This window comes from Diuraphis noxia, unplaced genomic scaffold (genome assembly GCF_037042655.1).
Source record: "Diuraphis noxia isolate RWA-SAM2 unplaced genomic scaffold, SU_Dnox_SAM2 contig0003, whole genome shotgun sequence".
In the NCBI taxonomy this organism is placed as follows: domain Eukaryota; kingdom Metazoa; phylum Arthropoda; class Insecta; order Hemiptera; family Aphididae; genus Diuraphis; species Diuraphis noxia.
The window spans coordinates 69,617,587-69,634,824 of NW_028301713.1; the positions used below are offsets into that span (position 1 = coordinate 69,617,587).

General features: G+C 31.1%; 1 protein-coding gene across 7 annotated transcripts in view; it reads right to left on the reverse strand.

Annotated features, from left to right (window-relative positions):
* The window catches only part of heph (polypyrimidine tract-binding protein 1 heph), a 200,899-nt gene that overhangs the window by 133,246 nt on the left and 50,415 nt on the right, over window positions 1–17,238 (reverse strand). For 4 of the 7 annotated variants that reach the window (XM_089222004.1, XM_089222010.1, XM_089222008.1 and 1 more), the window contains exon 3: window positions 6,774–6,928. The gene's annotated coding sequence lies outside the window, so the exon portion shown is untranslated. Of the gene's footprint in view, window positions 1–5,295; window positions 5,799–6,773; window positions 6,929–17,238 lie in introns of those variants that run through there. The other 3 variants (XM_089222006.1, XM_089222005.1, XM_089222009.1) reach the window with 3 other exon arrangements.

The following is a 17,238-nucleotide window of genomic DNA, read 5'->3' on the forward strand; positions in this document are numbered from 1 at the left end:
CGTAGTATCATGGGTACTTACCTACCCGGAAAACAAAAAAATAAAAAGATTTATACAAGAATGTGTATACACAAATACGTATATTGTATACAATATGAGAAGTCGAGTGAATCTTCTAATTTCGTCTAGTCACCGAGTATAATATTAAGTAATATTATTGAATAGGTAGAATGATAGCTATATGATGCGATGACTTATTCCTAATTTTCCATATGACGAAGTGTTATTAATATATTTCTTTTACCAGATTCATGTTTACTATAATTATAATATATCGTAATAAAACTAACCGTGAGCGAGATTTATCATAAAATTGGGATAAAAATGATACACGCCATGAGAACTATCTCCGACTTCAGTACGTAATAATTATATGATATGAATTCGTGATCTGAAATCATTTTAAATTAAGAGAACTACTATATATAAATATGTTTATAATTTTTCTTATCGAATCGATCACGTTATATGTTATTATACGATTTTATATTAATTGTTATTGTTTAAAGTTGTATATAAATATATAATTATATCCTCTTTAAATTCATAAACTTAATATATATAGGTATATTATTATAATGAAAGAACAAGATTCATAGAATAGATATTTGTTATATGACGAAAGAAATGGTTTTACAATAAATTATGTTGTACCTACAGTGTATTTCGTCCGTTCACACTTTTCCTAATAGAAGATTGATTTCATAAGTTTCGAGCACTTCATATAGATTAAATTTATGACATACATTTGATTATTTAACAAATCTCTTTTTTTAACTCTTCAAATAATTTTTTTTTAAACCAAGATCTACAAACAATCAATAAAAATAACAAAACACTTTCTTTTTGTGAAAATTTAAAAAATGAATTCTAATCCTTAAAAATAAATCAATAAAAAATATCAACTTACACGTTATTATTAAGCCATCAATTATTTTTACATTTTAGACTATCTGTAATATAAGACATATCATAGCCTATATAGTTCGTTATATTATTAGTTTTCTCAAATATTTAAAACCTACGCATTACAGTAGATATGGATTATAAATTATAATACACATTTACCGGTATAGGAAACCTCTTCGAGCATAAGAAAATCACAAATATGGGGTTGTTCCAAACTCAAAGTTATTTAAATCCACACGATCAGACCGATGCAGAACCGAGGCAGTTTTGTTGTTACACAACAAATTTTCAAAACGTTATTTGTATCGTTTTTTTTTTTTTTTTTTTATACGTTGTTGTTTGTTCTAAATTACTGAAAAAGGCAGCAAACGAAATGATGATAAAAAAAAACTTGAACAAAAAACAAAACAAATAATCATCCAAAGGCGATAGCGGAAACTACAAACGTAGTCTGGCTGGCGTACTACCACAGCTGTAATGAAAACGAATGATCAAAAGAAATCGCTTTGCGCATATTGTGTGAATAGCTGAGGATGAAAAAAACCTTGACCGTGTTATTATTTTTCAATCTACACTTTGTGAGATTCTGGTAGTTTTCGAGGCTACCAAAAACCACCCACGACCGAAGGGGAACACTTCGGGCGTGACCTATGAGCCGCACCGCGTGATGACCCCAGGGGCCAAGTCGGTGGAACTCATAGGCTTTGAACACGCATTGGCGAATGAACGCCAAAGATTTATTAAAAGGGGAAATAAACAAAAAAAAAATAGAACATTAATAAATAATAAGACTACAGAATATTAGGGTAATAATAATAGAGATTTTTTAATAAACATGATGGTAATACTATGGGAATACAGAATTATAATAATATGTGGCTCCCGCACACAATAACACAGTAGTTGATCGTTAATATTTTAAATAACAATTTTGTTGACACATGGCAATTACGGGAATATTTCTAATAGGGAAAAGAATAATTTGGCGCACACGACAAGTGCGTATAAAGGATTAATAAGTGCAAATGTAGGTCGGCCCACGAGGTCCGCCGACACCTAGGGTGCTTTTAATATATATATAATGTTCGTAATAAAAATAATCTGACGACCGTAGGGTTACCGCCTACATTGCGGAAGGTTGGAATAATAGGAAGGACATGGCGCCATGCGCGGTATTATAAAACAATATAATAATAATATAAATAAAAAGGGTATGGGGGAATATGGTGGTATATTACTGATGCTGAATAATGATGACTTGAGCCGTGGAAGGTGTGGTTGTGGCATTGCTCCGCCCGGCATCGGGCCCATGGTGGTCGCCTAGCCCATCATGTTGGTCGATGCAAACGGTGTGGATGAAAAAACACGCAGACAATATTATGTCGATTCGGCCGGGTAGACGGGTATATCACGTGGTGACGTAGACAACAAAAAAAAAAAAAACTGTAGTGCAACTTGAGTTGGACGTCTAGTCATAAAGACGTTGGACATAAAAGTGAAAAAATGACCAGTATAGTGAGCCGCCGATGTCCAGTCGCTGGTCGGTGTTGTCTCATTGATATCGTAGCGGGGAAGATCAGGGTAGGTATATTGCGGGACTTTTACAATAGTAATATGGATAATTTATATAATTGCACTGCGGCGAGTACCCCGACGGACGTGACAGAGGCACCGACACCGGTGCGCTGTGGTGACGACGGTGAACACTGCTGCAGGTGGGGAGGTCGGGGATCATTTATTACATAACATAGTTCATAATAATAGTTGCATGCGATAGGTATAATAATAATAATGGCTCTAGTACCCAACAGGTACGCTCAATGTTAATATAATTGATAATATGAGGAAAGGTATGTTTAGGGGACTATGATAATGATATTAAGTAGTAACAAAATTCTGTGACGTTACAACTTAAATTTATAGGTATATTATACGGGTTAATAATATATTATTATCAAGAAAAATATTAATTACTGACGTGAAAACTATACAGTGGCAGCGACGCGCGACGTTGGGAACTGCAGCAGGAAAGCAGGAATACATGAAACGAGATAAATCGTCGTCATTCCAAAAACCGGGATGGTCGAGCAATCCGCCATCGATGGGCAGGTCGTTATACTTTGTCGTCGGAGGGGGGTGCGGAGGAAAACGCGTACAAGAACCGTATAGGTGCTTAATATGTTATCCTTATCACTTTATCAGAGATTGAAAACGACAATCGTGGGTTTCCCAATACGCTATACTGCATTTACGATTGTAAACGAATGTAACGTTAGACGGATAATCGATCTATACTCGCCCACATCCTTCCTATCATCCGTCAACCAACGGCCTATACGAGCACACAATCACGAAGTTGTAATACATAACACATTATACATATAAACAATGAGTGTGTCGTGTGTGTGTGTGTGTGTGTGTGTGTGTGTGTGTGTGTGTGTGTGTGTGTGTGTGTGTGTGTGTGTGTGTGTGTGTGTGTGTGTGTGTGTGTGTGTGTATGAAAATGCAGTTAATTAGCGCGGCTGTTCGAGCGCGCAAGTGTGTTTGTGTGTGTGTGTATGTATGGAATACAATGCGCGGGATTGTTAAATTGCCCGCGAGCATGTTATACGCGCTGCGGAATACGTTCTCTGTACATATTGTTTCGTTCGAACAGATCAGTGATTAAGGGTTAACAGTGGTGGCAGTGGCGAGAGATTCTCTTGTAACTCAGGCATACAGCGACAACTAGGTACCTAATATTAACGACGACACACAATAGTCAATAGTAATACATAATATACCTATGAATAATAAAAATAAAAAAACCTGCCTATAATATGATTTAATATACAATATACAATATAATTTTTTTAACGTAGGTTAAAGGTATAATACCATCATAATATAATTGCGAAAACGGTTTACTACGGTAGGTAATATACCGACATTTTATCGAAACGCGTAAAATGCACTTTTCCTCAGTGCAACAAGCAGCGGTGGTGGCAGTTGTTTACGATAACAGTCCATGTGACTCTCGATTGCAGCCATGTATTATGATAATATAATATTATTGTTATTATTATAAGCTCGAGTACCCGACCGGAATGATAGGAGGTGCACGGGGAGTGGCACCGTTAAATTACCCGTCTCGTATACGAGTATAACGAAGGCGGTATAGAGGTTACTTAAAATCCTCTGGAAAATAACGACCGTCGACAAATAATAATAATAATAATAATATTAATAACTAATAACGTACGAAGGACGGACGGATGAAGTCGACGGGGGTTTGTTTTGAGTGAAAGAAACAGACGGAATACTCTACCAAAAATACAATCGGTTCCTTTGTTGTTGAATCAACCTATCGACGACGTTCGTTGTGAATTATGCACAGGAAGAGACCGAACACGACCAAAAATAACGCGATTTACAAAACCTTATCGACCAAATGCTCATTCCGGCGCTTTCGTAAATCGTAAACGAGACGAGTTATCTGGATACTAGAGATCGACCGTGATAAGATTAACAAGTTTTATTATCGCTAAAGAACAGCAACAAGTACGCGCGCCGCTGCACTTGCTTGTCACGCACGGCTCCGGATGTGTACTCGTGTTCGCGGTAAAGCCCTACATGATATTGCACAATATATAAATTATTATATTCACCGTTTACGTATAATGATACCATTATTAGACAAACAACAACCGTGACCAGCAAATAAAAATATCCAATCGCCGATTGGCCCAAACAGGTTTTAAAGCCATCAGGGTTTTGTTCATTTTTCCGGATTTTGTGGGTAACTATTTCAATTTAACCCATATGGCACGTCACCACGAACAACACACCGTTCGAAGGGCGAGAAGTTCGAATGAATACCGGGTGTTCTCGTCGTATACCTATGCAATTACTAGCACTGTTTACTATTTAGGTATCATTTCCTCTATACATGTAATTTGTTGTATTTTTATATATATATATATATATATGTAGGTATGTATGTGCAATCATGCATTGTATGTCACGCGGACCCTATACTCCACACATCGTGCATTGCATTGTATGGTGCTCACCAACGATTGTTTAAACATAATAACACAAATAAAACAAAAGAGACGAGCCCAAGTTCGGTGTCGTCGCACTCAGATATCGAATATAAAAACAGCCATTGGATGCCCCCACACTACCCGCGTAAAAGGATCCCTCTGTCGTCGGTTGCTATTGCGTCGCACTCCTTCAAGTCTCCGGGACGATCCTTTTTCGTCGTGTGCTATAGGTAAAATACCGACAAAAAGGGATTTCGTTGGTACAAAGTAGAGTAGTGACGACGTAATGATAACAGATTAGAAAGCAGAAAACTAGCTGGGAGCGATTCGAAATTTAAAAAAAAAAAAAGGGAGTACTTACTTACTGACACCGGTGGATCGGACGCGAGCGACCAGATGGATTTCGAAGTTATATGGACTGCTGATAGGCGAAGAAGTTTGGTCAGCACAGACGCTTTGTTTGGACGCTAACGAATCGCGAGGTTCGTGCAAGGGTGAGAATTAAACCCACCCGAGTGCACAGCTGCAACGAACACCCCGCCAAAATGAACGTTTCTTCGTTTATATTTCGCGAGCGCGTTTTTTTTTAAAAAATCTTTTTGATATCCTTCGCGTTCACTACGGCATGGCGCGAAACACCCACCGGATAAGATATTAAACTCTATTCGAACGGCCAACAATATTATTACGACGGACTCGGATGGTGTAGACGCGGAGCAGAAGCAACAGCAACAGCAACAGCAGCGACGATTCGACGACACGCGGGACCACGGAGAGATACAGACACGCACACACGCTGCACTAGCCGACACAACAGACGCTGCTCGACGACGGGCACGGCGACGCACACGTATATAGTACGCCGCAGCACAGAGCACACCCTACCAATTCGTCGTAGTCGTCGTAGTCGTCGTCGTCGTCGGCAGCGGCGGCGGCGGCGAACCCCACGTCCTCCCCACCACGTACGACGGCTGTGACGTGTTCTGTACGTACGCGCGCTGCGGACGGTGCGTGTGTACACTTTTTTTTCTCTTTCATACAGACCGTACATATTATTATTATTATTATTATTATTACTGCGTATACGCCAGTTGATGCAGAGGCATACGTGTGTGTTTGTTCGGCCCGAGAGGCAGATGTGCGCCACCATGAAAACCTGCGCGCGCGCGAGCGTGTGTGTGTGTGTGTGTATGCAGGGAGAGCGGTATGCGGTGTGCTATAGGTATATGCCTAATGGTTAATAACGCGATGTTATATTATACAGAGTGTGCAGCGACGGCGTCCTTCCTCATCGTCGTCACCCATTATAATAATATAATATTATTATATAATTAATCATTAATATTACTGTCGTTTTTGCCGTCAATGCATCAAACGATCGACTACAATCGTCATAATATTATTATAATAAACAATTAATAAAATTATAATGACATATCATAAAATATAATGATTTAGACGTACGGTGTATATTAAACAATTTGATAATACGTATACCTACTTATAAATTATAATATAGTACGATTACTGTCTGTTCGTCGAAAATCGCAAAAATCGAGTTCCAAACGAAATGGATCACAAGGTCACCACCATGGTATAAGATTGATATTTTACGTTATGTTGCGGGGATTTCTAAGAACTAAAATTATACATCCTATAATATATTAATAGTATATTATTATATTGTACTGAATCATTTTAATATTATTGTGTATCTATAAATTCCCTCCAAGATACCGCGTCAGATCAATATAATATAAAGACGCATTATCACGTCGTGTTAACCGTGTACGTTTTTTTTTTTTTTTTAATGATATTTTATTGAACTTTTCAAATTACCTGTGTTCGACACGATTTCGGAATAGCTGATCGACAAAAACTATACTTAAATTGCATTATGTCGTCATCGTCGCGGCGTTTCCCTCTTGATTACTGTGTAGGTGTGAAAGAAGCTTTACACTGCACTGACAACCTAACTGACGGGCGTTGACTGACTGCAAATTTTTCGTAAAAATAAAACACATATTATTCAACATTTTATCAGCAATTAAAATAATTATATAAAAACGATTCGAATATACCTAGGGTGGACCACCGTGTATACCTCCAGTTTCCCCAGTGGCTGTAACACGGCCAAATGGAAGAAACGCGTTGATCCACCCTGTACATAATTAACGATAAAATAATTCCAATAAAACCGGATTTAAATATATAAATGTATAACTCTTAGTTTCAATCTTAGGAATTCAATGTTTATTTTTTTCATTATAATTTATGAAAACAAAATCCATAAAAAATGTAAATAATTAATATATTTTAAATACGTTTATTATATTAATAAACTATATAGGAACCCGTTCCATATTCCCGTTTGAATAGAAAAAAATCTTAATTTATTAAGTTTAATATTAATTTACACCTATTACTTCATTAGAAACTTATCATCTTAATAAAATATATACAAATTACAATAATTATAGTTATTAAGATACTAATAATTGAATAATGTCTAAAAAATAGTATTCATAAATCAATTTATAAGTATTAGGTTATGTGTATCATAAAATAATAATTGACCAACATAAAAATGTGGTTTCCAAACTAAAAGATACTTTTAAACAAATCAAATTAACCAACTATAAGGGACCGTATTACAATTAGTTGAACTCCGGTAAAACCATGGAATTCGGCCGGTAAAATCAGTGGTTCAAGCATAACCGAGGTTTAAACTATGATTGTAAAACGGGTCCTAAGAGTAACAACACAGTGAAAAACAATCGTGAATAAAATCATCAAAATCACATTATAAAATAAATATTTTAAATCTAAAAAATTAAATTACATTAAGCTTATTTAAACATTTTTTGTCAACACAATAGATTTCGTGAATAGAATATAGGTTAGGTTAGGTTAGGTTATAACACATCATCATACATGTAAGATTAAGTAAAATAATGATGAGATCCCACGAGTATTCGAACGTATTTCGATTGTTGAAGGGACTAAATAGAAATCTCATTAGTCATTACTATGGTCGTAATTAAAAATGAATCCAAACACTGTGAGACAATATTCTACGGTATAGTAATCACATGATATAATATTAACATGAATGTAATAATTAATTTTAAAAACTTTGTTAATGGATTCCTTTAATAAACATCGTTCCCTCTCAATTTTACGCCAAAACTAAACTAAAAGGCATTGCGCACTTCCACTATATTGCGTATTGCCTAAAAGGATAAAAGGATTAAGATATTTACTTATACTTTATATAATAATATATAATATATATTAATGTGAGGCATTCTGATATTACGAGTATTTATAAATGCATGTGTACCATTTTGGTAAAGGCTATACAAGCAGTTGGTGAAAATTAATTCTGTTCGAATGCTCTCTGCGGTAGATTTATGGGTAAACGGAACTTTCACGAATTAAAATAAATACATTGTAAAAAAATCTTTTGAAGAAAAATAACGATAAAACGTGAATGAAATAATAGTTATTTTAATTGATTTTTTTTAGTACGAGTAGTATAATATTAAATAAATTGCATAGGTAATCAATATATTAACAACTTTTTTTTAATTTAACGCTTAATAACTAGCTATTATAATATTATTATCACTATAATTCTAAAAATTTCACAGCAATAACCCGATGATGAATGCGTTGTTGTCTAAATTAAAACAAAATATTATCGAACAATCAATAATATACTCGTACACGAATTAAAGCGACTATAAGTTATAGATTTTATATACAATATCAAAAATTGCATTCGATAATTTATCAGGTAAGTATGAATAATTATAATTGTCACAATATTGTCATTGAAAAATTTTTCAAATTACATTAATAATAATAACAATAATCATACCAAAAGTTACACTATTTATATTGAGAAAATGAAAGAATAATTGCGATTGCGTTACAATGAACTATTATGTTGTCATCATATTTGGTAAAAGTCGACAATACTCACAAACACAGATCACAATATTTTAAAACAACTAAACAGAATAAAACATTAATTAGCAAGCAGAATAATAATATGAATAAACAATTGAAGTTCTGGGAACGGTGGATGGATTTGAATGTATGAAATTTAGTTTATTATAGTGAATATTGTGATTCACATGTTTAACAAAACTATAAACATTATACATAAAAATATAAATATACCAACTTAATCCGTGCCCTTCGTAGCCCATTAAAAAGCCTACCTCTTAAATTTCTCAAACTGTATATTAAATTCGTTTGCAGTGATCATGCTAGCAGCACTTTTTTTTACATATAGATAATTAATGGTTAAAACTACTAAGTAATAATCTTACACTGATAATAAATTTAGTTTATTACTATACAATTTTATTCGTTTTATCGAAAAAAGACTGAAAATTCAAGTAGGTACCTATCAATTGAATGATACTTATTGAAATGTATTTGGATACACAATATTTTTTGTTCTTCCTTCCGGCGCGTACACGAATAAATCAAAAGGTTTTCCTACGCGTGAGTATGCCACATACAGCTCTCCATGTGAAAAACATGGATTTTTCAAATTCAGTCCATACACTTGTAGCAATTGTTCTTATGCTTTGTTGATGGTCATTGCAAAGGCGAGTCATCGCACCGGAAACTGCAGAGTTTGAATTCAAAAGGCATATCTGTTGGTATCATATTGAGATGCGCGGCAACAGTACATCTACACCTTTAAACTTTCAGTTTAAAATTGTAGCTTCAATAATGTTGTTCATCAACTTTTTCACTGAAAGCCAGCTAGTACGTACTGTTGCATAATCGTGGTGGATTGATGTTTCGTAGAAGAATGATAGGCATCAAATTTCAATGTTAGAACGTCGGTGGCATGTCTGACGAATTTAAGAATTCAGTTGGATAATTGAAAACTTCGTCTTGATTTATTACGGTATCGATGGACTGGTACGTTATCTCGTGTCACCTGGAATTTCGTTTAGAATGGTGAATTGATTGTAGGTATTTACACCAATATAGCTCGTGCGATGAGCCACTAACGATTTCCGCAATTTTGTGGTAGATTTACTAGGTACTGTTATCTTACAAAAATTAGTTGGGAATGCGATGCATTGTGTTGATTCGTCGATAGCTAGTTTACCGTTCCCCATTTCCAGCAATTGTTTTGCAAAATCAGCAGATGAATCATTTTGTAGATGTGCACTCATATATTTCATATCAGTTTCCAATATTGCATCTCGTTGCTCAGTTGTTCCCGACGGAATCAGGCTTGACATTCTCCGGCGGTTCGCAATCTTACATCTCTTTGCACGATTGTTTCTGAAGCTCGTATTTCCATTTTCTTTCGGGCTTGAGGTGAAAAACTTCCAATCGATCTTTTTTAAGGGGCATAACTGCATATAAATGGCGTTATTATATCAATAAAAACAAAAGATACAAAATATAATAAGAACTTGTAATGCCATAGAAATAATAAATAATAAAAAATAGTAATAACAAATTTAGGGATAATAATTTCTTTCACACTAATAGCAACCATCACTTATACCAACTATCACTAATAGAAATCATCTACAAACAAAAATGTCCATCGCAAATCTCAAAGTGTCTGTTTGAACACCTCCGGAGGTTAGGGAGGTGAATTGATTCGCGAATCTAAACCATCCAGGGTATCACCCAAACGCATACAAAAAAAATCATTAAAATCGGTCCAGCCGTTTAGGAGAAGTTAAGTAACATACACACGAACAGTAGAATTATATATATATAAATAATTTACAGACAAAACACACAAATCTTAGTATAAATAAACAGAACAGCGAATATTTAGAAGAAAGTTTGAATCAATTACTATTGATCTAAGGATGATGTGAGTAAATAATACAATGTAATTCTTTTTATTTAATAACTATATCATTAAAAATATAAAAAAAAATTAAAGAAGAATCAATCATGATACAATACATTTTTGAAAAAAAATTTTATCGTTATCGATTTGCTGAGTTTCGCATTTTTAAATAACTGCAGTATATTTTTTTAATTTCATATCCTAAATTTTTATTTTAAGATTTTCGAACGAGCATAATTGATTTAGTTATAACGTAGAGCTCGGATTTATATGCAATAAAAAGTATCAAAATATACAGTAAAAATTATTAAAATATGCAGTAAAATCATTAAAATATGCAGTAAAAATCATTAATAGGTATATGCAACAAATAATGCATTTACAAAATTCAAAATTATATTAAGTATATGAAAAAAATATAAAAAAATTTCGCGACTGCGCATTCATTGAAAAAACAAATATGCATTTATAGACAAATATGCGTTTACAGTCAAATATGCAAAAATATGCAAAATAAAAATTCAGCAGTGAATTCTAACTTGTATGATTCGTGGAGATTACTAACAAAAATATGAAAAAGTTAAAAGGAAAAAATATGCAAAAACCTATGAATCCGGGCTCTAGTTATAAGTATTATAAGTTTGAAAAACAGAGAAGAGTATTGAGTGGAGCGCTGCAGGGGTATGCTAGGCAAAATGTTGGCCAAGCAGTCCACTCATAAAAACTTTAAATACGTATACCTATAAGTTATAACTATTCATACATCAAAATTCTCAGAAACATATTCTATTTCAGAAATAGTAATATAAAATTTAAAATGTAAAGTACTGCCATTAAAGCATACAAGATCATTCTTTTAACAGTCGTTCTTCATAAAACATAAGCTTTTTTAACTTTTTAAAATTATTTTTATCTTAAATTTTGGTTTGTAGTAAATTTGAATAATGTAAAAATAATATTTTAAAACTATTTGATATTATATTTTTATAATAAAATTAAGTATTACTATTAAATTAATCGTATGATAGTATATTATCTGCAGCCACGATTTCCAGACAATATCAAATACTAACAAACCTTTCCTTCTTCCTTCTGTAAAAGTTATAATCAACCGTATCAACCGTTGAATTCAAATTAAAAACATATTTTTTTATTCTCGCTGTAGTGCATAGGTATAAAGTATACAATTTTGTTCTCTAAACGACATAACATTGAGCACGTGTCAAACATATATGTATATATAATACATTACATTACATACGATATTGATGTAATGAAATCGAATTTTTATCAAAGCTCGGTTCGTTTTAACAGTTTTCAAATGAGATCAATTTATTGTATGACATTTTATTTTAAAAAGATTGTACACCACACAAGTATATATACCTATTATAATAATTTATAATAAATGAGTGCACAGTATAATACTAATTCACGTTGCAGTTAGAAAACAAAACACAGTTTTTCACAAAGTGCATACCTACATAAGTTGGTCGAATGATTGTAAAATAACAACTCTATAAATTAATGTTTTTTTACTCGATAATATATGTATTAAAAAGGGGCACTGACATACCTATATACATAAAGGGATTTACCAATGTGAGGCGGCTTATCAAAGGCCCATTAAAGTGAACAAAATGAACCGAGGAATTACACGATGGTATTCCCTCTGTAACGTTTTGATTTCTGGGTTTAACAGTCACTAATTGATCCAGCAGGTCGATAGGATTTATACATCAAGAGTAGAGGTAAAAAAATCCTCCCCAGACTAATGGATGGGTTTTAATTTTCGTTTTTATTATCTTTCAAACTTGGGATGACAGTGCACTGCAGTAGGTATGGATGATAGATTACTTGGGGTAAACAACATTTGAATGCCAAAAAATAATTATAGTTACAAACATTCATTAACCGATGGACTAAGCTTTTACGTATTTTAAAGAGTTACAAAATATAATATTTTTATATATTTTTATTATTTCAATGAACATTTGCAAATAATCTATTAATATAAATTATATTTGTTGAAATTCTGCGTGTCTAAAAATGTATAAAAATTATAATCAACAAAATTGTACAAAATTAAAATTAAATATTTATACGTTATAGATACAGCTAGAAATCTCGACGACATAATGTAAAAATAATATTTTTTCCTCAAGAGTTATCAACATTTTTGAAAACTTTTCACGTTTCAGAGCACAGTATCTCAGATATAATGTAAATTATATCAAATGAATAAAATGATACAATTTAAAAGTCGCATTTATGTGTGTAATCTTCAGTGATTATAACGCTTTTGTTTAAGAGAAACTATACCTTACTTTATAAATTTACAGTCAACCTATCAGTTCTGCATCCCTCTTGTATACATTGTGTTCACTTTTGAATACCCGAATCACTTCAAAAACCTTTGTCTTGGAAGTTTCTCATACCGTATAATCCAAAATGTTCTTATCATGTTATCATCATAACCGATTCAATTCATAAATGGTTACACGGTTTTAGTCACAAAGCAACCTTGTTTATAACTATCTTACATAATATTATTATAGGTACCTAAATATTTGAAACTCTATATCTAATAAAAGCGTATACCTATAGTGAGCTAGTGTGTACGTATTACATATTATACAATTATTTATTTATTATAATAAATAAATTATACAACTTTAATAAATCATCTAATTGAACTAATAAAATTATTGTAATAAAATAGAAATCATTCCTTCTATAAAGCTATTATAATACAATTTTACTACGTACTATATAGGTATAATGTTACAATTTAAATTAGGTATGTTTCAAAAATCAAAACCTTAGTTCCTTTTAAAAAAAAGTAGGGATGCAACTTGCAAATATAGTTTGCATACTTATACAAACGTATTTAACTATATATTAGTACATTAATTAATAATATTTCATCAAATAAATACAATTATTTTTGCAGTAATAATTAAATAACGACGTGTATACTACTATAATATGCACTAAATGAATATTTTTTTTTACAAAGACTATTATAATAATGAGATTAAAATTTATATCTCAACCAGTTGAATTAAAACTTTGATTAATTATTAATGTCTACCAGACTACGATTATATATATATATTATATATACATATAAGAATATAATATTGCAGTTTAGTGTATAGGTACTACTCTCATGCGCGAACAAACACAAAATAGATGATGTACTTACATCTTGCCATCTAAGATTTTTTTAAATATTTTTAAATAATATAACCCAAGCGACTATATCCTATACAATATTTAATACAAACTTAAACTTCAATAAATTCAACAATAAACTGTTTATCTGCACCAAATTAACTGTGTACGAAATAAAACAAATAACGATAGTTACTTATAATGTAAAGGTAAAAACTTATTTTCTCAAAAAATTTAGGTTTTTAAAAATGTTATTTTCTAAAGACTTAAAACTATGTAAATATGTATATTGCTATTTTAAAAACTTTAATACTTTTCTCGGCATGTTTTAACATTGAGCAAATAATCATCATATAAATATAGGTTAGATAGTGCCATTTTCTTATCTGAAACTGCATTTGGCCATTAGATTTTAAAGGTAGGTACATATAGTCATTAGTCTTACGATATCCACATCATGTTTCCTCGTAAAAGAAATAAATTAAAATCTTCAAAAAATAAAATGTTTACAATTTCAACATACACAAATTAGTCCAAATTACCAACACATATTCGATATTCATCGATTCAATATTTGTTTTTATAGTATAATATATTACATTATTATTTTCCGATTATTATACAAGGGTAATATTTTCATGAATTACCCAAGTTATTTTATGCAAAAGGAGTTCAACGTCGTAGCATTAGTATTTATAGTAAGTAATTAAATATGTCCATACAAAAATAATTAATATAATAATATATTATATTAAATATTTTATTCTAGAGTTCAATTTATCATAAAATACAACATACAATATTTACGCCTATTATATACATATAAATACATACCATAGTGCTTAAGTACCTAGAAGATTAATATGATGTGTCGCCAATGTCCTTGATGTGTGTATATGTGTTACCCAAATATACCCTAACAACAACAGTCGCAACATACAACGGATTCTAGTAAATAAGTTATAAATTACGACAAATGAGAGAGAAATAAATGGACAAACGTATTGTTATTTGAATAATTACGTTAAATTTGTTAATTACTCGGGTTCTAGAGAGGTTTCACAACAATATTGCAGTGTTTACAATATGCGCTTAATATAAATTATAATACATCTTAATACAGACACCCCTTTTATACACCACTTATGTTAGATAAGATGAATGGGATTTCTGTGCAGTGGAATGACCGATGGCGTGTCTGATTCAAAATCGTAAAAGCTATATGTTTTATATAAGTGATGTAGTTTATTTAAGAAATAATTACCATACACTTTATTTTTAGACTAGAAATTTAAAAGCGTATAACTGTTGGAAGTCTGCAAACTGCATTTTTTTCATGGTTTTGTATTAAAAATAATAAATGTTAGTAAAGATTTTTTTTTAAATTCTGATTTCTGATTAAGCTTAAAGTATAAATAAATAACAATGGTATCGAAGATTTCCAAGTAAATATAGCCATGAATGAACTATATAAATTATATAATAAATATAAATATAAATATAAATTTTATGATATATTATATAATATAATATATTATAAGAAGTCAAACATAATATTAAAATCTCCATTAATCAGATATTCTTCGACGCAGCAGGCAATTTTTATAACAACTTATCGTTTAATAAGATTAATATAAGTATATATTAATAAATTATATATTTGTGTTTTATGAGCCTTTGAGACAGTTTTTTTAATACGTAGATTTATAACATATACCTACATGGTAAAGTAAATTCTAATTTACTTTTAAATTGATTTGAACCTGCCGAGATTCATTATAAGCCATTTACTCGAAACGGAATTAAACCTCTAACTAAAATAATCCCACATTAATGTAAAAGCATCAATTGGACCCTCATATAGAATTATTATTAAGTTGTCTGTATATTATTATCAAAAATTACTTGAACTAAAACCATCGCTGCAAATTAATAATCAAAATGTCATAAAAGAATTGATTATTTTTTTAATTTCTGCATGTATATTTAAAGTAGGTAAATATATTTATGCATGTGTGTATGTATTAAAATAGTTGAAAAGTATTTTACGTTCATATTTTTCTATTTTGTATACTTTTTTCATGAAATTGTTTTTTTATTTTTTCAATAATAATAATTAATTATCATAAGCTATAATAATCATAATGGCATATCGCTTTAAAATTTAAACTATAGTATTGTAAACGAATATATATTAAGATTATGGTACTAAAAAGTAAAAAGTAAAAACATTCAGAACCTCAAAATATCCTTCTTACATTAGTTGGTTTTATTTTTCTTAATAAAACAGGTATTAATAATCGTAATTACGGAGATTAAATATTAATGCAATGGTTATAGTACTTTATACCATAACTTCTTGTACATTCCAAAAAAAAATATAATTGTTATGGCATAAGTAACAATAGCTAAAACTATAGTTCGTAATCGTAATCGTAATCCGAGTTAATCTGATTCTGTACAGATATTCGATAATAATAATAATATGCTTATGATATATAATATTTTTATATTATTATGAGTAAATAATATTAGTAATATTAGTATAAGTGTAACGGATCAAGACACATTATATGCCTACTCATCACAGTTACTAATATTTACTCATCATATATTTACAAATTGACCAAATGTTTTATCGACTTATTTAGTGTCAAAATTAACATAATCACGGATATCATATAATACACCTGGTAATATGAATATTATACAACATACAAAATACGTAATATGTATTATATTCGTTGACAATAGTGATTAAGAATTAAACGAACACTTTAACTAACACTGTTATATTATATTTTAAACAAATAACTCAACCATTATTTACAGAGATTACTGCAGCTATAACAATAATTATGTTGATACATGTATTATGATGTTTTACTTGCACTTGGATTTAAATCCGTGTTAAATAAATAGTCGGATTAGTTCATAAATCACTAGGTAATAATTTGAAACTATGAAATATGCATCAAAATCGAGCCTAAATCTAACATTTTATTACGTTTTTGTTTTAAGCACACGAGATGAACAATCCGTTATCCACATATATTACTGATGTTAAATATTTTATACAGACATAAAATCGACTTAATAGCGGTTACCTATATTTATCTAGTTTAAATATTAACAGCCTGAGGTTCTAATATAACAATACCTACGTGTACAACAATTGTTATAATATTATTATAATAAATTCTTGAATCGAATAAGTGTGATAAAAATATATAAAAACATAAATTATCTGGTATGCAGCTATTGTCTACAGAGGTACAG